The sequence below is a fragment of the Callithrix jacchus genome, chromosome X, assembly GCF_049354715.1.
Source record: "Callithrix jacchus isolate 240 chromosome X, calJac240_pri, whole genome shotgun sequence".
In the NCBI taxonomy this organism is placed as follows: Eukaryota; Metazoa; Chordata; class Mammalia; order Primates; family Cebidae; genus Callithrix; species Callithrix jacchus.
This window is the reverse complement of record NC_133524.1, coordinates 11747759-11771487: the sequence shown is the minus strand read 5'-3', so window position 1 is coordinate 11771487 and position 23729 is coordinate 11747759. Positions and strand designations below refer to the sequence as shown.

General features: G+C 38.1%; 1 protein-coding gene and 1 pseudogene across 1 annotated transcript in view; both read left to right on the top strand.

Annotated features, from left to right (window-relative positions):
• ARHGAP6 (Rho GTPase activating protein 6) overlaps positions 1-23729 on the top strand; it is a 537825-nt gene that overhangs the window by 84166 nt on the left and 429930 nt on the right. The gene's annotated exons all lie outside the window — the stretch shown is intronic.
• Positions 18836-18922, top strand: LOC118150690 (small nucleolar RNA U3; annotated as a pseudogene).

Below are 23729 nucleotides of genomic sequence, written 5' to 3'. Positions count from 1 at the left end.
GCCTTCTACTCTCCAAGGGGTTGATAAACACTTGAGAGCATGAGAATAAATACCCAAGGGATTAGGTGTGCCTTGGGCTCTGAAGCTGGTCACATCAGTAAAATATCACTTACTTGGAAAATTAGATTTGAGTAATCAAAGAGAATAGTTCAGCATCTCTTCCCCATAGAGTTTTAGTAGCTGATAATAGTTTTCGTTTGGTGATAATTATTGATCACAGTAATCCTCAACAACTAGCAGTTTTTTACTTCTGTAACTTTCTTATATAGACTTGGCACATTTCTTGTTAATTTTATTCTTCAGTAGTTTACAGATTTATTTTTTTTCTTGGTTGTTTTTGCTTATCTGAGTGAAATATATTTTTCCAATATGTTCTCAATTTGGTTATTTATGACTTATAGGAAATCAATTAACTTGTAAGTTGCTCTTGTATCTAGTGACATTATTGCTTTCATATTAGTTCCAATAAACTTTAAATTGACAAGTTGGATTTCTAGACAGAAAGTCATTTATTTGGTAATAATATTTTGGCATAGTCCTTTTCCATATTTAAGGCTTTTAAAAAATCTTCTTTTCTTACATATTGCTGAAGACTTCTGGTACAATATGAAATTTGGGCATCTTTGGCTTGCTCCTGAGTTTAATGAGACAACTTTTTAACTTAAGTGAGATAAACCAGTTTCCTTCTATCTAGACTTGTTGATAGTCATAGTTTTCTTTCAACTTGGAAGGCCTGTGAAATTTTCTAAAATATATCTTAGCATCACTTGAGATGATCACGTTTTTTTCCTCCTCCTTTAATATAAATACATAGAGAATTCCATTAATAGCTTTCCTAAAGTTAAACCTCCTTTAATTCCTGGGATAAAGCTTGGTTGATTGTGATTTATTGTTGTGGAGTTCTTTATTTGCCCAGCTTTCTAATCATTCTCCATTAAAAAACACTTATTGGCAAAGTAAACCAAAATATCTAATGAACCCCATGAAGTTATTTGAAATGATAGCAAGGAATACAAATAGACTAGTTGGCTATGCTGTTTACTTTTTAAAAATAATTTCATACCATGCTGACATGAGCAATAGGATTTGATTGTAACAGAGAGATAACTTCTTGGCTGTGTAGGCCATATTTTTAAATAAAATATCTAGTGTTTAATATCAAATAGCCCTTATGGCTTATTTTGTATGTTTAAACAATCTGATCCAGTTCTCTTAAATGGCAACAAACATCACTTACTATCAAAACTTTTCTGAGCCTTCAGGAATTACTACAACTGTGGAATGTACTTGATTTCAATGTACTGCATTAATGTTTGCCCAGCAATTTCTAGTTGCAGAGATTATAGCTTGTTCTTCCACCAATCATCTTGGAGAGCAATTAGAAAGGTGTAGTAGCTGAGACTGTGAACTCTCTGGTTTCACTTCACAGGTCTGCCATTAACTGGCTGTGAAAACCTTAAATTCCTCAGTTTTATTATTTTAAAAATGGAACTATTTAAGGTAACTTTGAGCTCTTGTGAATATTTAGTGAGTAAATATAAAGCACTTAAAATGTACTGGTACATAGTAAGTGTTACATATGTGCTAGCTATGATTTATTTTATTTTTGTTTCAATGTAATTTATTTTTTAAATTTGAAACTTTTCCAGCTTTATTGAGGTATAATTAACAAATAAAAATTGCATATTCATATATATTTATAGTGTACAATGTGATGTTTTGAAAGGTATGCACTGTGAAATGATTATTACAAACTATCATATCTATTACCTCACATATATTTAATATTAACATTTAAGATTATTCTCTTAGCAATTTTCAAGTATACAGTACATTATTAACTACTAGCTATGACTTTAAATAATCCAATTAGAATGATCAATTTGCCAGGATATTTTGCTACAGATGTCAGAGTCCTATGATCACACATGAAAGGTTTGCTTTTTTTTCTTATATATGACAAATGGAAACATATCCCTTGTGGAATTTGACTAGTCTTTTACTCATTCAAGGAATTTCTGAAAATAGGCAGATTTGTTTGACTAATGTTTTCCCAATAAAAAAAGGGCTGGCTGTTTTTCTCACATGTTTTACATTTTGAAAAATTCAAAGAGATGAGATTGAAGCTGATTATCAGAATCTGTCTATTGATACAAGGAAGAAATCATTAAACATTGGCCAGCTACAGTAAATAGCAATGGAAGGGTAACTTACACCTCTGCTCTAGACGAGGCTCTTCTGTCACCTCTGTGTTGACCTGTTCATAGTTAGCAAAGGTATCTTGTAGCAGGACTCCAAAGACAGCGAGAATGTGTGCAGCTTCTATTCTCAGGCTCCCTGGGTCAAATCTGAACTTTGCCACTGATCATCAGCCAGTTGACCTTGGATGTGTTTCCTATGCACCATTTTCCTCATTTGTAAAAAGGTGATAATAGTAAAAATTACCTCGCAGGGCTGCAGGGAGAATTACAAGAAAAAGTCTTTGTGTAGGACCAACATAGGACCTTGCACATAGGAAGCGCTCAATAAGTAATGTGTCATTTAGTACAAAGCATGTGTTATTTGGGAGCTTTTTTTGTTCTAAGTTGTAAGTCATTGTATCTCCAGTTAGGCAGCATGTCATACGTGAAAGTTTGGGACAGGGGGGTTCATTTTGTAAAAAATAATTCAGTGTTTTTAGTATAATCACTGATATGTGCAACCATCACCAAAATATATTTTAGAACATTTTGATGACCCCCAAAAGGAACCTCATACCCAATAACTCTCATTTCTCCCTCCCCCATCCACCTAGCTAGCCCTAAGCAACCACTAATCTACTTTTTGTTTCTATAGACAAAAGTCTAAAGTCTATAGATTTGCCTATTCTGGACATTACATACAAATTTAATCATACTATAGTTAGTCTTTTGTGACTGGCTTCTTTCATGTAGCTTAATATTTTCAATTTATCTATGTTGTAGCAAGTATCAGTACTTCATTTCTTTGCATGGCAGAATAATCTTTCAGGGTATGGATAGACCACATTTTGTTTATCCAATTATCCACTGACGGACATTTGAGTTGTTTCCACCTTTTGGCTATAGGGGATAATGCTGCAGTGACTATTCATGTACATATTTTTGTATGGCTGTATGTTTTTATTTTTCTTAAGTATATGTCTAACAGTGGAATTGTTGGGTTATATTCCATTTGAGGAACTGTCAGACTGCACCATGGCATGTCTCCACCAGCAATGTATGTTTGAAGGTTCCAATTTCTCCACACTTTCACCAATACTTCTTATTACTGTTGTTTATAGCCATCCTAGTAGGTATGAAGTGATATTTCATTGTGATTTTAATTTGCATTTCCCTGATTACTAGTGATGTAGACCATCTTTTTATGTGTTTACTGGCCATTTGTACATCTTGTTTGGGAAAATATCTATTTAGATCTGTTGCCCATTTTTTAATTGGGTTGCCTTTTCAATTATTAAGTTGTAACACTGATAATTTTTATTGAGCCATTAATTGCTGTTCACACTTCACCTTGCACACAAATCCCTGGGGACTTGGTTAAAATGGAGACTCTGCTTTACTTAGGTCCCTTCGGGAACCTAAGAGTCTACATTTTCCGGTAATCCCAGATGGTGTAGTCCATGGACCCTACTTGAGGTAACAAAGACACTTTATTTATTTTTGAGACAGAGTGTCACTCTTTCATCAGACTGGAGTGCAGTGGCGCAATCTTGGTTCACTGCAACCTCCTGGGTTCAAGCGATTCTCCTGCCTCAGCCTCCCAAGTAACTGGGGTTACAGTTGCACACCACCACACCTGGCTGATTTTTGTATTTTTAGTAGAGATGGGGTTTCACCATGTTGGCCAGATGGTCTCGATCTCTTGACCTCGTGATCTGCCTGCCTCAGCCTCCCAAAGTGCTGGGATTACAGGCATGAGCCACTGCAACTGGCCAACAAAGACACTTTCAAATGCTTCATGATTGGCTTTTTTTTTTTTTTTTTTTTTTTTTTTTTGAGATGGAGTTTTGCTCTTATTACCCAGGCTGGAGTGCAATGGCACGATCTCGGCTCACTGCAACCTCTACCTCCTGGGTTCAGGGAATTCTCCTGTCTCAGCCTCCTGAGTAGCTGGGATTACAGGCACGCACCACCATGCCCAGCTAATTTTTTGTATTTTTAGTAGAGATGGGGTTTCACCATGTTGACCCAGATGGTCTCGATCTCTTGGCCTCATGATTCACCTGCCTAGGCCTCCCAAAGTGCTGGGATTACAGGCGTGAGCCACCGCACCCGGCTGGCTTTTTTATGTATTACAAAGAAAAGCCATTTGAAGAGAGAAACACAAAACCTACATTTTATTTCTTCTTTCCTATCTTCACTTCTACAAATGGAACTGTTAGAGAAATGTAAAATATAATGTTTTCTCACTATTTTTAAAGAGAGTTAACAATGTATTAGAGTCTGAAAATGAAGATGTATTTAGAACAATTTAACTTTTTCTCAAATACTTGTATTATAATTTAAAGCATTTAAAGCAGTATTTGCCAAGTGATTAGATGTACTTTCAGTTTTAAAAATAGTTTTGGCTACAGATGTAGGTGTAAGTTTGGACTTTCTAGTACTTATTTATTATCTTTTGCCTTTAAAACACAGTTTGAGGCACAATCTCCTTCTAATGAAAGTGCATTCATCATCTTCTTTGGTCATGCTTCATTGGGAGGCACTTGTATTGATGTAGGAGAGGAAAAAAGGGGAGGGGCCCTGGCTGAACCAGCCAGATTTGTAGAATTAGTGGCCAACACGAGTCTCATAGATGTATGCGCCTACAGTCTTGGCAGCATCCCAATATAATGGTATACTATTCCCAGGGACTTAATTCCCCCTACAGTGTGAAAGAGCAACGGAAAACAAGTTTGGAAAAGAAACTGCAAATGAAAATAATCAATGTAATGAAATCAATTGTCAACACTAGAGTTTGTTCAAATTAGTTGTTTTTTGTTTAGTTTTGGTAGCCATCATCTTTATAGATACCCCACAGATACCCTACAGGACATATTATTTCACTTTCGAGGGGATTTTCTGGCCTTTAATGAGTCGCAGCAGTAGTTATCACTAGTTGCAGTGACTGGTAGTATAATTTGGAGGTGCTTTCTGTTCTGTAGTAACATTAAAATAGAAAATATGAGCACAGAAAATGATTTCTCTAGGGATGCACATACATGGTTACAGCTCATTATGAACCTGTCAACATCTTCTCCTCTGCCCTTCCTTGGGGGAGATTTTGTCTCCTGACGCAGTTTTGAATGAGAGTTTCCTAAGTGCTGAGTCTCGTACCTTTTACAGTAAAATATTTGCCCAGATGAAGTCATCCATCTCCTTCAGAATTTGAAATTTCCCTCTGAAAATATGGCTAAACCCACAAGCTATAAAGAATCATAATAATTCATTTAGAGATATTTTTTAAGCAGCTGGAACCACTAGAAATTTTCTGGAGTATAGATTTTGGTAAGTTAGGCCAAACAGCTCTGCCCCCAGATAAGCAGCCCTTAGGGAATTTTCCATCTCTGAAGGTAAGAAGGACTACAGGAAATCAGTTCATTGATAGAGTTAGTTAATCAAGATGTTATTTCTGGCACCTTTTAATAATTAACATTTATTATACACACATTGATAAAGTTAGAAAATCTCTGAAATATTGGAACTATAATTTTTAAATTTAGCTTAAATAATAAAATTATCATTTGTAACATTATACTACAGTAATACTATAGTATCACCATACAGACAACACTATGGGGCTGATTTGTTATAGAGATGTTTCATAATCTGTTGTTTAAGTTTTTTTTTTTCTCAGTGGGCCCATGATTGTCCAAATGTTTCTCTAAAGAAAGTCCCCTTGAGTAAAAGTGGCTTCTTTGGTCATGAAAGCAAAAGAGATCCTTCATGTGCAGAGTGGAAGTGATAACCCTTCATTGGTGAGAAAAATATCCCATTATTTGGATGGGAGAATCTTCACATTGTTACACTTTGACCTTAGCATATGGAGGGTGGGGGATGCTCATGTCTGGCTGCTGGGGCCCTGGGGCCTCATCTCTTCTGAGCGCAACAGTGTTGCCTTTACATCTTTTCCACTCTACACCTCCATTTTTAAGCCACTTCTTAAATAGTATAAAAATATCCTCTTCTCTTTCCTTTTTCCCCCTTCCTTACTTTGCTTCTTTTCTTCCTTCCTTTTATCCCTCAAAATTTAATGAGTATACTCATGCATGCTGGAGAGTATGCCAGGTATGAGGATAGAAGTGGTCATCTAGATAAGTATGATATGACCCCTGAGGCAGTCATAGCTTGGGGCCCAGAAAGGAGGCAATATAGATGTAGGCAGAAAGATGATGAGTTTCCTTCTGGCTGTGTTGAGTGTTAAGAACTGGGAGCATGTGTCAAGCCCCTGGTACAGTGCCTACCACATAGTAGCCTGAGACACTGAATGGAAGCCACCATCAGTGCTCTTCTTTGGTCATGTGACTTTGAGCAACCTCCACCACTCACCATTCTGGGCCTCTAGTCACTCTTCTGAAAAAAAGATATCGTTGAATTAGATGACTCTAGAAGCTTCTTCCTTCATGAGAAGCTGTTGGTACCCTCTATATGTTTGCTAGACAGACACCTGATGGCAAGTACCTACTAAGAACACCTGCAGCTCTCTTTCTAGTGCTTTCTTTCTGGTCATGGGAACATACGCTGCCATCACAGGGCAAGCTTCAGAAGTGACAGAGAGTTAATGACCCTAGGAGCAGTCCTCAACTGGTGATGGATGAGGAATCGGTGGGAATTCCAGGTTAACTCTTTCAGGGTAACTCTGAAGCATATCCACTCCATCTTGCAGAGTCTCCTTGCAGGACTGAGTACCAGTTTCCCTTGGTGATAACTATATTGTTAACTCATGTTTTATTGAGTTCTTTCTCTTTCCTATCTCACGTCCTCTCACTCCCCTATCACTGTTTCCTGGTGTTACCTCCTGTGGTCAGCAGAATAATACCCTAAGAGATGTTCACATCATAACCCTGGGACTTGTGACTCTGTTCTCTTAGATGGCCAAAGAGATTTTGCAGATGCAGATTAAATTAAGGATCTTGAGAGGGGAGATTGGCTTGGGTTATCTGGGTGTGCCCACTGTAATCAGAAGGTTCTTATAGGTGAAAGAGGGAGGCAAGGGAGTCAGAATCAGAGAAGGAGGTACGATGACAACAACAGAGTTAGAGAGAAATGGGAAGATGCTATATTGCTGGCTTTGAAGAAGGAGGAAGATACCACAAGCCCAGAATTGCAGGGGGCTTCTAGAAGCTTTACAATGACAAGCAAAGGGGGACTCCCCCCATAGGACCTCCAGAAGGAATGCAACTCTGCCGATAGTCTGGTTTGAGCCCAGTGAGATCCGTTTTGGACTTTTGATCTCCAGAACTAAGCGAGAACAGATTTCTGTTGATTTAAACCACTAAATTTGTAGTAATTTGTTACAGCAATGACATGAAATTAATACTCCTCCTAAATAAACCATTTGCTCAGGAATTGTTGTTTCAGCATCTGCTTCTGGGAAAACCCAAATTCAGACACTTCCTAATATGATATTGTATGCTTATTTTTACATTAGTTAAAATATAAATGTTTTTCAGTTGTTCAATAGCCATTAGCTATTGTGTCCTATATGCTTGATGTTTCTGTAAGGCAAGTCACAAAGATGAAATTAACTCAGCCCTTCCTTGCATAAAGCTTACATTCTAACAGTGGAAATAGGAAATGCCACAAAAATTGTAGTATGTGTCTTGTACTATTGAGCACTTTTTTGTTGAATAGTCAAATAACTATAAGCATTTATAACACATCTCCTGTGAATGTTGAGCAGAGCATCAAGTATATAAATACATGCTGTACACAATGATGTAGCCTTCCAACAACAACAACAAAACACATTCCCAAATCTAATTTTTAATAAAATGACAGTATTACCCTAAAAGAGGCCAATCTTATTTTGTCAGTAGAAGAAAAGGAAGAGGAACAAGGAGTTCTCAGTGTAAACAATGCAGGGATCCCATTTTAGGGAAACCGAAACACTGATTTCACCTTCTAGATTCCCATAAAAAGCATGGAAAGTTTATTTTGTTCCCAAGGAAATTCACTGTTGTTTAGCTTCTGAACCATCAGCACATTTAAAAAAAAGATAATTTACTGCAGCATTTTGGCTGTGAAATATGCGGAAAGAAAGTTGAAGTCGGATTCACAAGATAAGAGTTCGAATCCTAGATCTGTCACTTCATAAAATCATGTGCTCTCAGGCAACAATTTAACTGTTCTAAACTGCAGCTGTAAAATAACAGTCATGGATGAAGGCCAGCACACACTAATGTCTCAAGCCCTTTCTCTGTTTTATATGGTTGCACATGTAGTAGAGTAAGGTTTTTCAACACTTTAGGCTGAAATTCTGGAATCCTTGTTGCTTTCATTTCTGCTTTCAAAATGGCCAATTTCTCTACCATCTCTCCGCCACCCACTTTCCTTTTAATCTCTTGTCAGACACAGTCAAGAGTAGCCAACATATGCTAACATTTTAATTCTAAAGGTGCTTGCTTTGACGGTGTATGGTTAGCCTTCCAGGTTATCACAGGTGAAAGTTGTAGCAAGTTTTTTGCTGCCACATGATATGAGTCACCTGTCTTTCTAACCTCTGGTATCTAGTTCCTCTCTGTTACCTGAGGGGTAGCCAGTTCTAAATTCATTATTACATCTGATTATGGCAGCTCCTCACTTTAAGGTTCAAATATCTCGACTAGGGTAGTCCTGTTGCTACATCAAAAAGCTAATTGCTGGAGGCTGGGCGCAGTGGCTCATGCCTGTAATCCCAGCACTTTGGGAAGCCAAGGTGGGCAGATCATGACGTTCAGAGATAGAGACGATCCTGGCCATGGTGAAACCCCGTCTCTCCTAAAAATACAAAAATTAGCTAGGCGTGGTTGCACGCACCTGTGGTCCCAGCTACTCGGGAGGCTGAGGCAGAAGAATCACTTGAACACAGGAGGCGGAGGTTGCAGTGAGCCGAGATTGCGCCACTGCACTCCAGCCTGGCGACAGAGCAAGACTCCGTCTCAAAAAAAAAAAAAAAAGCTAATTGCTGGAAAAAACAAACTGAACATTTTTGTTACTTAACACAAATTTAGTTTTTGTTTGCATTGGAAGGCTTAAGTGATCCTCCCACCTCAGCCTCCAGAGTAGCTGGGACCACAGGTATGCAGCACTCTACTCAGCTAGTTAATTTATTTTTCTATACACAAGATTTCCCTAAGTTTCCCAGGCTGGTCTTGAACTCCGGGGTGAATCTATCCTCCCGTGTTGGCCTCCTAAAATGCTGAGATTACAAATTCACACCTGAAAAGCCAGCACGCCCAGCCTTTGACGGCTAATTTAAACGGCTAATGTGATTAGAGTGCGGCCACCCAGATAATCTCCACATGTAAGGGTAAATGATTTGAGACCTTAGTTACAGCTGCAAAATCCCTTTCTAGCAGCACCTAGTTAGTATTTAATTTAGTAACCACGGGATGGGAATCTTGGGAGGCTATCCTTAGAATTCTGCCTACTATAGTTATATGAGTTGCCTGAATTCACGTGACCAGAGAGTGGTGAGTAAAGTAAGGATTTAAACCCCAGTCTATCTGGCATCAGTTTATGCCTCTTCTACCTATCAGGTGGCCCCTCTATGAAAATAAGTGATGGACATTACCCCCAAAAGAATTTTGTAAAAGGAAAGCCCAACCCTAATTCCTAACCTAGAGGAATGTCATAGTTTATTTGTGCTGCTGTAACAAAATACCATACACTGAGTAATTTACAAAGAACAGAATTTTATTTCTCACTGTTAAAGATCCCAGAAATGTCATTTTCTGGTGAGGGCTGCTGTCTGTGTAAAAATGATGCTGTCTGCATCTTCCAGAGGGGAGGAATGATGTGTCCTCACATGGCAGAAGGAGAGCAAAAAGGGGCCTAAGCTCTGGCCCTTTTACAAGGCACAAATCCACTTACTAGGGCTGAGCCCTTATTATTTGACCATTTCTCCAAAAGCTTGCACCTCTTAATACCACCACAATAGGGATTAACTTTCATAATAAATTTTGGAGGGGACAAAAATATTCAAACTTTAGCAAGGCATATAAGTTAAATAATTATGACATTTAAAATGGTAGATTTAGTATTTGAAAATTTTGTACCAAAGTAATGCTGGATCTTTCTCAAATGCCACTACCAAAGAGATGGTATTATTGTGGGCTATGTAGATAGATCTGGATAAAGTCTAAGGACCACCACTTACTTGCTTTGATTCCCCATGCCTCAGTTTCTGCACTGTGGGGATAATAATAATAGTATCTTCTGGTTGTGTTGAGAGATTGAAATTATAACACATCATAGTTCCTAGGACACTGTAAGCACTCAATAATTGCTAACCACCACCATCACTACCATTATCGTCATCATCGTGTTATTGTTATCAGCAACCTTCAGCCCAGATGTTGGATATCTATTAAACATATTATCAAATATTTATAATTTTATATCAATAACAAAATAAATCATGTCCATTCATCAAATGAGCAGAAAAACTACCATCCCATGATCTCATTTTTAACTTGCATTTGCTTCTGAAATCTCAGCTGTAGATTAGTAAATGTAATACTTGGTAATTTTTTGATCTGATGTTTTATCTGCCCTTCCTGTAATTTAGAGTTTGTACAATTGGTTCTAATTCTGTCAGTAATTTAAATGAATATAAATTTAATGTCATAGCTCATGAGACTTAGTGTCACTTTCAAAGTCCTCCTGTCAACCTGCCCTTCTCCTTTTTCCTCTTGATCCAAGACCCATTATTCTAAGGTTTCTAACACATGTTTCATTTTACTTATACTCCAGACTTGAGCTTGCTGCAAACAAGAAATTTATTTTTAGACCTTTTTGCTCTGCATTTTACTCAGTGCCTTTCTCTTTCTGAGTTTTCACAACATTCCTAGGCTTCTGCTCAGCCAAAATTTTAAATATGACAAAAATAAATGCGATAGAGGGAAGACTCTGTGGCAACAACAGAATTGCATGTTGAGTCCTCTGTGGATGGAAGCCTGAGACCCCTGGGTGGTTTAAGCAGAAATCTGAGCGAAGAAATGTGAAGGACACAGGTGTCAGAAGGAATCTTCAAGAGTGTTTATAAACAGTATATGCTACAGAAGGCAAGGGCTACTGAGACCTCAATTAGGAATGGGGGGTATGGTTAGGAGAGGCCACTATGGTGCAGACATCCACCCACCCATTTCTGTAGAATTCAGCGATGGAAATGCCCAATGGTCCAATAATGTTCCCATTGGTGCTAGACCTAGAGCTTTGGTTTTTATTACCTTACGTGGATTTTACACATTATTAAGACATAAGCTAGAGAGAGAAATTTCTTATTAACAAAACCTGAAATCCTTCTAGCACTGCTACTTTCCCCCAATACCTGTACTAGCCACCCATGACATCCTCTCCAGATTAGTGTGCCTCCTCTGCTTTCCGTGTTAACCTTTTAGCATCCATATCATTCCTTTTAAAACAGGGCTGCTCAACTGTGACACCACTGACATTTGGAACCAGACAAATCTTTGTGGTGGGGGCTGTCCTGTGCATTGTGGGATATTTAGTGGCATCTCTCACTTCTCTACCCACTAGATGCCAGAAACCCCTGCTTAAGTTGCTACAACCAAGAATGTCTCCAGACACTGCCAAATGTCTCCTGAAAGTCAAGATTGTCAGTGCTAAAGAACGACTAGTGTAGAACCCCCTCTTTCCTCTGCTCTACTAGTCTGTCCTTCCTTGGTTTCTTTTATAACTCTGCTCCTGCTCACCTGTACAAAACAATTCATTCATTAATCCCACCTATCTCTGAGCTTTTTTATCACTAAGTACCTTCTGTCCCACTGGGCCTAGACATAGCTTTTACCAATTATGTTTTTTGCCATAGCCTCCATTTGGAATAAATCACTTTTTGTTACTCCTTCCATATGTAAGGAAAGAATAAGTTTGACTTCACTTTTAAAAGTATCTCCAGAGTTCCTACTAGCATATTCTGCACAAAATGGCTTCAGTAAAACTTTGATTCAATGAACAGAACTACATTTTTTTTAAGGCAGTCTTGCTCTGTCACCCAGGCTGGAGTGCAGTGGTGCAGCCTCAGCTCACTGCAACATCCACCCTCGGGATTCAAGCAATTCTCATGTCTTTGCCTCCTGAGTAACTGGGGTTATGGGTGTCCTCCATCAAACACAATTAATTTTTGTATTTTCAGTGGAGAAAAGGTTTCGCCATGTTGGCCAGGCTGGTTTCAAACTCCTGACTTCAAGTAATCCGCCTGCTGCTGGGATTACAGGCATGAGCTACTGCGCTCAGCCAGAATTGCAGTTTTCCGTTACTACCAGTTGCATTGCTTGATTTTTATTTATTTAGCATTTTTGCCATTACTGACTTGCTTCAGGATTGAAGAGAATGAATCTTTAGAATCTCTATTGAAATAAGGAATTAAAGAATTGTGATTTCTTTTATTCTGCTCAGAAATTCCAATGTACTCATTTGATGATAAATACATTTTTAAAGTAAATATTCCCGACATACTTTGGACCACTGTACCTTTCAGCTATATGGCATGTACCTGGGTATGCAGACACTACACTATTTTTTATTGTAGATTCAGCAGTTATTTTGTGTACAATTGACAGACTTTTTTTCCAGGTCCTCCCTGGGATTTAATTTTGTGATGCTCTTCGTATTTTCTCCTGTCCCCTTTGTATTCACTCTATGCATGTAAGGCTGCTTATTGGGAACACCTAAAACTCTGCCACCTGAGGGCATTTTTTCTAACAATGAGAATTGCCTGAGTGAAATTCTCCCAGCCTGCAGCCCTTAGGAAGGTTGAGGTAGGAGAATTGCTTGGGCCCAGGAGCTGGAGACCAGCCTGGGCAACATGGCTAGACCGTGTCTCTACAATAATAATAATAACAACAATAACAATGATAATAACTGGGTGTGGTGGTACATGCCTGTAGTTCCAGCTACTTGGGAGACTGAAATGGGGGAATCACTTAAGTCCAGGAATTTGAGGCTGCAGTGAGTCGTGATTGTAGCACTGCACTCCTGACTCCAGCCTTGGTGACAGAGTAAGACCCTGTCAAAAAAACAAACAAAACAAAACAGGAAAAACAAAATGAGAAAAGAAAACAAGCAGCTCAGCTGGATTGATGGGGATTTGGCAAACAGCTGCCCCAGCTTCCTAGTTCCCCAGTTAAGACAACTCTGAGGCATATTCTATACTTTTTCTCAGTATTACCTAGTAGGATTGATAAAATTGCTCACAAAAGTAACTTGTATGATAACACACCTCTGTTGGTTTCTTTCCCTTCTCTGTCTCACCTCCCAAATAAACTACTTACACTCAAATCTTTGTTTCAGACTCCACTTATAGGAGAACCCAAACCAAGGATCCATGTTATAAACATGACGATTCAACATGTTTAGAGAAATTTTGAGCTAATTCACAAAGGCTTGTTAATGAAGTGCTGTTGATCTGTGTTGTCACCAAATGTTCTAAGGCCTACGCTCTGGGTGGGCCAGACTGCATCAGGGACTGCTGTGCACTGATGTGTATGTCTGTGATGATGTGGGCAATGTTATTTTTCTTGGGTTTCTTGTGAGTAAAGCTTTTGGAAATTATGTTTTCCCACAAGTTCCACAAATGTTTTCACATTTTAGAAATTGTTTGAGCATTCTCTAAGCCATAACTTTGAAAGTCAAACAGTTTGGCCGGTGATATTATTTTTAAAGAAACAAAAGTTTTGTTTTGTTCTCAATTTTGGCTTTTGTTATGCTTTGCAATCCTTTCTTGCTCTCACAGCCTTAACTTACTTTGTCTTGTACATAGTTTTGCATAATACTCGTGGCGATATTTCACAGACATTTTTGTATGGATATGATTGCAATAATTTTTTTACTGATAATATTTTACATTCTAAATCTCTTATACATATATTTTATTTAATTCTCACAAACCCCCTAAACAATAAGATTATAATCACGGTTTAGTGATAGAGAAGACCAAGTTCCAGAGAGTTTAAGGGAGTTTCTGTTCAGCACTTTTATCTTGTCATGAATTAGTAGAAACATTTTATTCATGTGATAAGCAATTCTGCAAAGACAACAAAGAGTGAGAATGTAATCTCCAAGGGAAGCAGGGTATGTATTAGCAGAGCTGTAGGGTAGAGGAACTTGGAGATGAATGGATACAGACCTCAGCAACCTTCCTAGTTCTGGTTTTCTTTTAGATTTGTTAATTCACCACATTCTCATGTAATGGAAAGAGTAAACATTCTCTGTATGCTAGCATTCTTTTACAAAATGAACACCAGTAAACCAGACATCAAAGCAGCATTTTCCCATGCTTTTTTCACCCTCTAGAAAACCTCCTTCACTATTGCTGTCAGTCTCTGGTGGATTATCAGCGCCATTAACACTATAGTCCATATTTTCTGTTTCACCAACCAGGACACCGTTAGCACCATGTGTTGGTTTACACACAGTCTTTATCGCACTGGCACTAAATTTGTATCTGGGGTGAAGTGCAAGTGCACCATCATCTCAAATATCAACACTACATTTCGAAGTCAGGTCCAAAGCTAGCAGATGCTGTTTCTTCCAGGAGGTAGAATCTTGCCTTTGATAGCCAGCTCTGAATAGGTCCCTACATGACAATTGTCATCCCTTATGTTGGACTCAGTATGAGTCCTTTGCTTGTTATCTGCTGTTGGTACCTGAGATTCTATGGAGGCCAGTTAACCCCCGTTGGTCCTTCCACCAACGGTGAACTTGAGTTATGACTAAGCCATTCTGCACTGGCGAGGATTCAGTTGGGAAAACAGAAAATCTGTAGATATTTCAAGAAGAAAGATTTATTACAGGAGTGACAGGCTTAGTAAAGCATTAAAAAGGACTGCAACTAGCATTCAAGAAATTAGGAAGATAGTAACAGCAGGTAAGCACCACTGATGGTCTCAGATATCTACTGTACCTGGAAACATCTAGCAACACCTCCCATTCACCATCGGCCCACGCCTATTAATCTGTCTGTCATCACCATATTGGACTCTGGCTTCTCTTCTGCCTTGTGAATGTGTCACATTTGTGTGACCTCACTCTGAAGTGTATGGCAAGGAGTCTGGAAAATGTAATTCCCAAACTTCTAGCTGCTGGGATACAGAAAAGAACATATAGGAAAGAACATAGTTCTGAGTAGCCTACTGATAGTTCAGGCCATATTGTGTTTCTAGGAATTTTCTGAAACTGATCTGTGAGCCTGGGGTGCCCAAAGAAGAGCATGTTATTCCTCCAAAACTGAAGGTGCTAAGAAAAACATTTCTGATCTGGGGCAGGGCAATAGAATCAGGGAGAAATAGCAACTGGGGATGTGATGCCCCTCAAAATTAAGATTCAGTGATAGCTGTTGATGTGAAATAGGAAAAGACTGGGACCTATGCTTAATGCAGAGCTACCAGAAATATGTTGTACACTTTAATCAGCTGGCTGAGTGTCTTCTCTACCCCTATATGTCAAGGTCAGAGTCTTTGGATAAGTTTTCTCCTTCAGAGACAAATCTTGGAAAAAGTCTCCTGGAGGCAATGAGATATGTCCAGGAGGTCATCCTTGCACACCTACTCCATCCAGCCAGTCCTGTAGGGCATGGGACCTGGCCAGGAGTGGTAGAACAACTTTTGGGATTGTTTTTAGTGGCATATTCCACTTGTCATCTGATTCATAACATTTGCTTCCAGCAGCCCGTGCTTTTGGCCTAGATACAAGACTGAAAGGCTGAAGCATCCATGAAATTGACCTAATGCTATATAAATATGTTACTACATGTTACCAGTCATAAAGTTTATTTATAAGTCATAATGATTTATTCCTCATAGAATGCTATCAGTCAGTTTTCTTTTCATCATGATGTGAAATAGTCTTTGTATATTCGTTATTACATTTTGTGAAGAAATCTTATTTAGATGAGTTAATAGTAAATGTCAAATAATGGTATATTTTTTCCCTCAAGAATATATTATAAAACCAGAACCCTGTAAGAGAAATTATTCTCTTGGATAAGTCAAATAAAAAGTACTATAGCTAAGCACTTAATTTAATCAAACTGAGATACTAACTTCTAATTTTCTTTTTTTAAATTTGTTTTATTTTATTTATTTTTTTTAGGAAGGGAGGAAGGGAGGAAGGCAGGAAGAGAGGAAGGCAGGAAGGGAGGAAAGGAGGAAGGGAGGGAGGGAGGGGGAGATAGAAGGGAAGGAAGGAAATCAGGCACTGAGAGAGACATTGCCGACCTGGATCTAGAGGTCTACAAGTTGATTTCTTTTTTTTCTTTTTTTGAGAGAAGGAAAGAAAAAAAGGAGTGAAGGAGAGGAAGAAAGAGGAAGAAAAAGAGGGAGAGAGAATGGAAATGTTGCTTTATTCTAAAAAAAATGGGTATTAATAATGGCCAATCAATGTTTCATTTAAACCTATGAGTAGGTGTGATGTGGTATTGACAAGAATGTATATTTTGTGTATTTAAAGTGGAGAGCTCTATAAATATTTATTAAGTTTACTTGTTCTGGATCTGAGTTCGAGTCCTGGATATCTTTATTAATTTTCTGTCTCATTGAGTCTAAGTCTCTATGTATCTGGGTGTTAGGATCATTAGCTCTTGTTGTTGCATTGATCCTTTTACCACTGTATCTTTGTTGCTTTAAAATCTATTTTATCAGATACGAGAGTTGCAACTCCTGCTTTTTATTTATTTATTTATTTTTGTTCTCCATTTGATTGGTAAATCTTTCTCCGTCCGTTTGTTTTGAGTCTTTGTGTATCCTTGCATGTGAAATGGGTCTGGATGTAACATGCCCTTGGGTTTTGGCTGTATCTTTTGATTGGGGGATTTAGTCAATTTAAATTTAGGATTACTGCCATTTGATGTGAACTGGCTGTTTTATCCATTCGTTGGTGTAAATTCTTCTTTATGTTGATGCTCTTTACTTTTTGGTATATTTTTAGAAAGGCTAATACTGGTTGTTTCTTTCTATGTGTGACACTTCTTTCAGAAGCTCTTGTAAAGCAGGCCTGGTGGTAATAAAATCTCTGAGTACTTGCTTGTTCATAAAAGATTTTATTTTTCCTTCAGTTGTGAAGTTTAGTTTGGCTGGATATGAAATTCTGGTCTGAAAGTTCTGTTCTTTAAGGATGTTGAATATTGGCCCCACTCTCTTCTGGCTGGTAGAGTTTCTGCTGAGAGATCTGCTGTAAGTCTGATAGGCTTCCCTTTGTGGGTAACCTGACCTTTCTCTCTGGCTGCCTTTAGTATTTTCTCCTTCATTTCAACCCTGGTGAATCTAACGATTATGTGCCTTGGGGTTGCTCTTCTTGAGGAATATCTTTGTGGTGTTCTCTGTATTACCTGGGGTTGAATATTGTCCTGCTTTGCTCGTTTAGGAAAATTTTTCTGAATAATATCCTGAAAAATATTTTCCAGCTTGGATTCATTTTCTCCGTCACATTCAGGTACACCTATCAAATGTAGATTTGGTCTTTTCACATAGTCCCACATTTCAGTCTCATTCCTTTTTATCCTTTTTTCTCTCGTCTTGTCTTCTCATTTTATTTCATTAAGTTGGACTTCGACCTCTGATATCCTTTCTTCTGCTTGAACAATTCGAGTGTTTAAACCTGTGCATACTTCTCGGAGTTTCTGTATTGTATTCTTCAGTTCCATTAATTCACTTATATTCCTCTCTAAGTTGTCTATTCTCAATAGGATTTCATCAAACCTTTTTTCAAAGTTCTTAGTTTCTTTACATTGGGCTACAACATGTTCTTTTAACTCACAGAAGTTTCTTATTATCCATCTTCTGAAGCCTGATTCTGTTAATGGGATGCACTCGTTCTCCATCAAGCCTTGTTCCCTTGTTGATGAGGAACTGTGATCCTCTTTAGAGGGAGAGGCATTCTGATTTTGGGTATTCTCAGCCTTTTTAAGCTGGTTTCTTCCCATCATTGTAAATTTATCCACCTGTTGTCTTTGTAATTACCAACTTTCAAATTAGGTCTCTGAGTGGACATCCAAGTTGTTAATTCCCAGTGCCGAAATCTGAGCAACCCACTGCGCCAGCCAAAACAGCGGCGTTAAGACTGATGGTGCTTTTCTGCCCAGGAATCTCCAGTCTGGCTTCCTTCTTGAGTCTGTAATAGGCGACTCTGCCTTCCTGGAGCTCCAAACCTCAGTCAGAAGGGGAACCAGTCCCGTTTACTCTGCACCAAGAGCTGCCGCACCAAGGTGCCGGCACAACTGCTGCGCTGGCCACAAGAGTTGCGCTGGCAACCCGTGTGGCTCCTCCAAACCTCGGTCAGAAGGGGAACCAGTCCCGTTTACTCTGCACCGAGAGCTGCCATGCCAGGTGCCGGCGAAAATGCTGCGCCGGCCACAAGAGTCGCACTGGTGACCTGTGCAGCTCCTCCACTGGGAATCTTCTGCTCCATGAGTGACCAAAATTTGTCTGAAAGTGTGGCTTCCTCTTGTTCTCTGTGCTTTCACTGGGAGCTCCAATCCCGAGATGTTAGCGATCAGCCATCTTGGATCATTTCCTAATTTTCTTAATATGTTATTAATACTTTTAATCTTTTCTTAGGAAATTTTTATGGAAATTGTATTCGGTAATATTCTGAAGGTTTTAAAAAATTCTAGTTGGAAGCCTATACTTTCAGGAATCATTTCTATAGTTTTTTACTCGAGAAGTTTCTCTGAATGTGTAGAGCACCAACCGATATCATCCTGATACCAGAACCTGGCAGAGACACAACTAAAAAAAAAATTTAGGCCAATATCCATGAGGAACATCAATGCAAAAATCTTCCATTAAATACTGGCAGACTGAATGCAACAGCACATCAAAAAACTTATCCATCACAATCAAGGAGGCTTCATCCCAGGAATGCAAGGCTGGTTCAACATATGCAAATGTATAAACATAATCCATCACATAAACAGAACCAAAGACAAAAACGACATGATTATCTCAATAGATGCAGTAAAGGCCTTTGACAAAATTCAACAGCGCTTTATGCTAAAAACTTTCAATAAACTAGGTGCCCATGGAACATATATCAAAATAATAAAAGCTATTTATGACAAACTCACAGCCAATATCATACTGAATGGGCAAAAACTGGAAGCATTCCCTTTAAAAGCTGGCACTAGACAAGGGTGCGCTCTCTCACCACTCATATTCAACATAGTATTGCAAATTTTAGCCAGAGCAATCACACAAAAAGAAATAAAGGATATTCAGTTAGGAAAAGAGGAAGTCAAATTGTCTTTCTTCACAGATGACATGATTATATATTTTGAAGACCCCATTGTCTCAGCCCAAAATCTCCTTAACATGATAAGCAACTTCAGCAAAGCCTCAGAATACAAAACCAATGTGCAAAAATCTCAAGCATTCCTATATACCAATAACAGACAGAGAGCCAAATCATGATGAAACTCCCATTCACAATTGCTACAAAGAGAATAAAATACCTAGGAATACAACTAACAAAGGGTGTGAAGGACTTCTTCAAGGAGAACTACGAACCACTGCTCAATGAAATAAGAGAGGACACAAACAGATGGAAAAACATTCTATGCTCATGGTTAGGAAGAAGCAATATCTTGAAAATTACCACACTGCCTAAAGTAATTTATAGATTCAATGCTATCCCCATCAAGCTACCATCCACCTTCTTCACAGAACTGGAAAAAGCCACGTTAAACTTCATATGGAACCAAAAAAAAAGCCCACATAGCCAAAACAGTTCTAAGCAAAAAGAAAAAAGCAGGAGGCATCACACTACTGACTTCAAACTATACAACAAGGCTACAGTAATCAAAACAGCACAGTACTGTTACCAAAACAGAGATATAGACCAATGGAACAGAACAGAGGCCTTGGAAGTAACACAACACAACTACAACCATCTGATCTTTGACAAACCTGATGAAAACAAGCAATGGGGAAAGGATTCCCTATTTAATAAATGGTGTTGGGAAAACTGGCTAGCCATGGGCAGGAAGCTGAAACTGGACCCCTTCCTTACACCTTATACAAAAATTAACTCCAGATGGATTAAAGATTTAAACATAAGGCCTAACACCATAAAACCCCAGAAGAAGACCTAGGCAAAACCATTCAGGACATAGGCATAGGCGAGGACTCCATGACTAAAACACCAAAAGCAATGGCAACAAAAGCAAAAATAGACAAATGGGATCTAATTAAACTTAAGAGCTTCTGCACAGCAAAAGAAACAATCATTGGAGTAAACCAGCAACCAACAGAATGGGAAAAGAATGTTGCAATCTATCCATCTGACAAAGGGCTAATATCCAGAATCTACAAAGAACTTATACAAATTTACAAGAAAAAAATCGAACAACTCTACCAAAAAAAGTGGGTGAAGGATATGAACAGACACTTTTCAAAAGAAGATATTTATGCAGCCAACAAACATATGAAAAAAGGCTCGTCATCACTGGTCATTAGAGAAATGCAAATCAAAACCGCATTGAGATACCATCTCAGGTCAATCATTAAAAAATCTGGAGACAACAGATGCTGGAGAGGATGTGGAGAAATAGGAACCCTTTTACACTATTGGTGGGAGTGTAAATTAGTTCAACCATTGTGGAAGACAGTGTGGCATTTCCTCAAGGATCTAGAAATAGACCAGTTGACCCAGCAATGCCATTACTGGGTATATACCCAAAGGATTATAAATTGTTCTATTATAAAGAACATGTATGTTCATTGTGGCACTGTTTACAATAGCAAAGACCTGGAACCAACCCAAATGCCCATCACTGATAGACTGGATAAAGAAAATGTGGCACATATACACTATGGAATACTATGCAGCCATAAAAAAGGATGAGTTCATGTCCTTTGCAGGGACATGGATGAACCTGGTGACCATCATTCTCAGCAAATTAACCCAAGAACAGAAAACCAAACACTGCACGTTCTCACTCATGGGTGGGTGTTGAACAATCAGAACACCTGGTGACAGGGAGGGGAACATCACCCACTGGGGTCTGTTGGGGGGCGGGAGACTAGGAGAGAGATAGCAGTGGGTGGGAAGATTGGGGAGGGATAACATTGGGAGAAATACCTAACGTAGGTGACAGGGGGATGGAGGCAGCAAGCCACCATGGCATGCGTATACCTATGTAACAATTCTGCAAGATCTGCACATGTACCCCAGAACTTAAGGTATAATTTAAAAATAATTTTAAAAAACTAAAGAGAAAAAAAATTCTAGTTGTAAAAATACTTCACAGACTATACATAATATTGAAATTTTGTTTCTTTTATAATGATTAGGAGGCAAACAGAAAGGCCTAGTAACCTCCAGTTAACTAATTGGTAGGTGTGTTATTTAATTTGTATGTATTGGAGATCTCCTTTACTTGCACTGAACGCTGATTTATCACCTATTTTTGCTATCTCTCATTTTATTGTTTTCCATTGGAATAATGGCACCTTTTAGGCCTTGTGTGAATTTTTTGGTTCACAGTGATATGCTAACATGTCAACAAAGTGTTTTATAAATGATTAATTTTAGCACCTGCCTCTCTTTGTGACCTTTAACACACAATGCTTTAGATCTCTGGACTAGAAAAAGTGACAAGTCAAAACTAAGAATGCTAGGAGACATGTTACTGAAAATAAGGCCTGCAAAAAATCATTTTAAGTTAACCAACGGTAACTTATCAAAGAGTATTATATTTCACATTGTAGGAGAAACTAAGAATACCAGTATTTGTTCCAGAATTTAACTTCACTTTAAGTACAAACATAAGTGTGAATTTCTGCCAGTTCCTTCTAGACTTAGGTTATGATGTGAAATTAGGAACTTGATTGTAGCTGCAATCAAATTCGTAATTGTTAGGAATGATTAATGTTTGCAAAGTATGTTTCCAGTCTTTGCATAGATGTGCTCTTCTGGCTCATGGGAGTATCTTTCTAATTAGTAGGTGGACACGTACTTATATGTGTGTGCACGCATGTGAGAGAGAAATACTTTTCTCAATTAATGTACTTCCGATTATATACATCTTGTGAGATTTCATACAATTGAAAATTAGCTAGAAAGAACAATAATACTGATTTGTCCTCAGAACACGTTTTCATGATGCTTACTCCATTACTCTTGTAATTTATATATTTGAACTTCTTTACTGTTATTAAACTGAATTATCTTATAGTTTTTTAATAGTGGGTATTCCAACTCTTGGCTAACAAAATTACATTTAGTAATTCATTTCTTCAATGAATTTTAACATTGATAAATAATTTCAAATGAATTTACTTAATATCATTTTTATTTTCTTATGAGTTTTCTAATAAAAACAGTTTTCCTCTCTTCCTCTTGTTTTCAACTCATGGCTTTAAAAAAATAATATTAATGTGTAGTTATAATTATGCATTTTTTCCAGGTACTCAATGGCCCTTATGTCTCTTTTAAAAATAGCTTTTATTTATTGTGGCTTTTCTCCCCAAAGCAGAAGTTAGTCCATACACATGGAAATTTCACAATTAGGCAATTAAACTAGAAGTATAACAGCTGACATGTGTTCAAAGTAATAAAGTTCCAAAATTAGAAAGTGAATCAAATTAACATAAAGGCATTATTAACTTTTTCTGGGAGGCGTGAGTTTGCAAAAGTCTTGGGTAATTTGATTTGCTTATTCTCAAAATAGCCAGTGAACCTTGAGTGACTTTGCATTTCAAAGGTGGGAGCCAGAGGGAAGGTCACTGTTAGTACTGGAGTGGCAAAGAAGAAAGAGGTTTCACTTTGAAATCATCTAGGGTAATGCCTGCTGCTCTGTTTTGAGATTCTTAGCTAGATGCTATGAAGAAGTTTTGCTTTGTTTAGTTTTTGTGAGAATCAGAAAGGTAATAATTCCTTAATTTGGAACTTCAGGTGGTTTTTAAAACTTCTCCTTGTTTTATAGTTTTCTCTGTTGTTTACATCTTACTAACATTCAAATAATAAAGTCATTTTCATTTTTAAAAGAAACAAAAATAATACCATTGTGTGAGAGATCGCTGACTCTAAGCTTCATGTTTTCTTGATACACCAATTACATGCGAATAGGGTTTAAAACATCTATACAGGAACATTTTAAGATTCTTTGAATGAATGATTATGTCATTTCCATTACAGGCTGCTAAACTGCAGTTTCATAGACTATTGATGTGGGTCTGAGAGCAGTTCCCCAAATTAATATGGTGGATCCACTGTTTTTGAAAGACCGTTTTCATTTTACACAACTTCTGGCATGTTCTTAAAAAGAATTACACACTTTTTAAGTAGTTCCCCCAGTGCGGCTGCTATTCATTCTGTTGTAATCCTTGTTCAGGTCTGGCCTAGTCCCTTAATGATGTATTGCCCCTGTTGTTCTTGCTTTCTTGCCCTTCCTAAGAGCTCCTGCTCTCTTTTCTGGTCCTTAGGTGGGACAGCGCTTTTCTTGTTGCATATAGATAGAGTCAGCGCTGCCTCTGCCCTCTCTCAAAGGACATGCTGTATCACGTGCCCCAG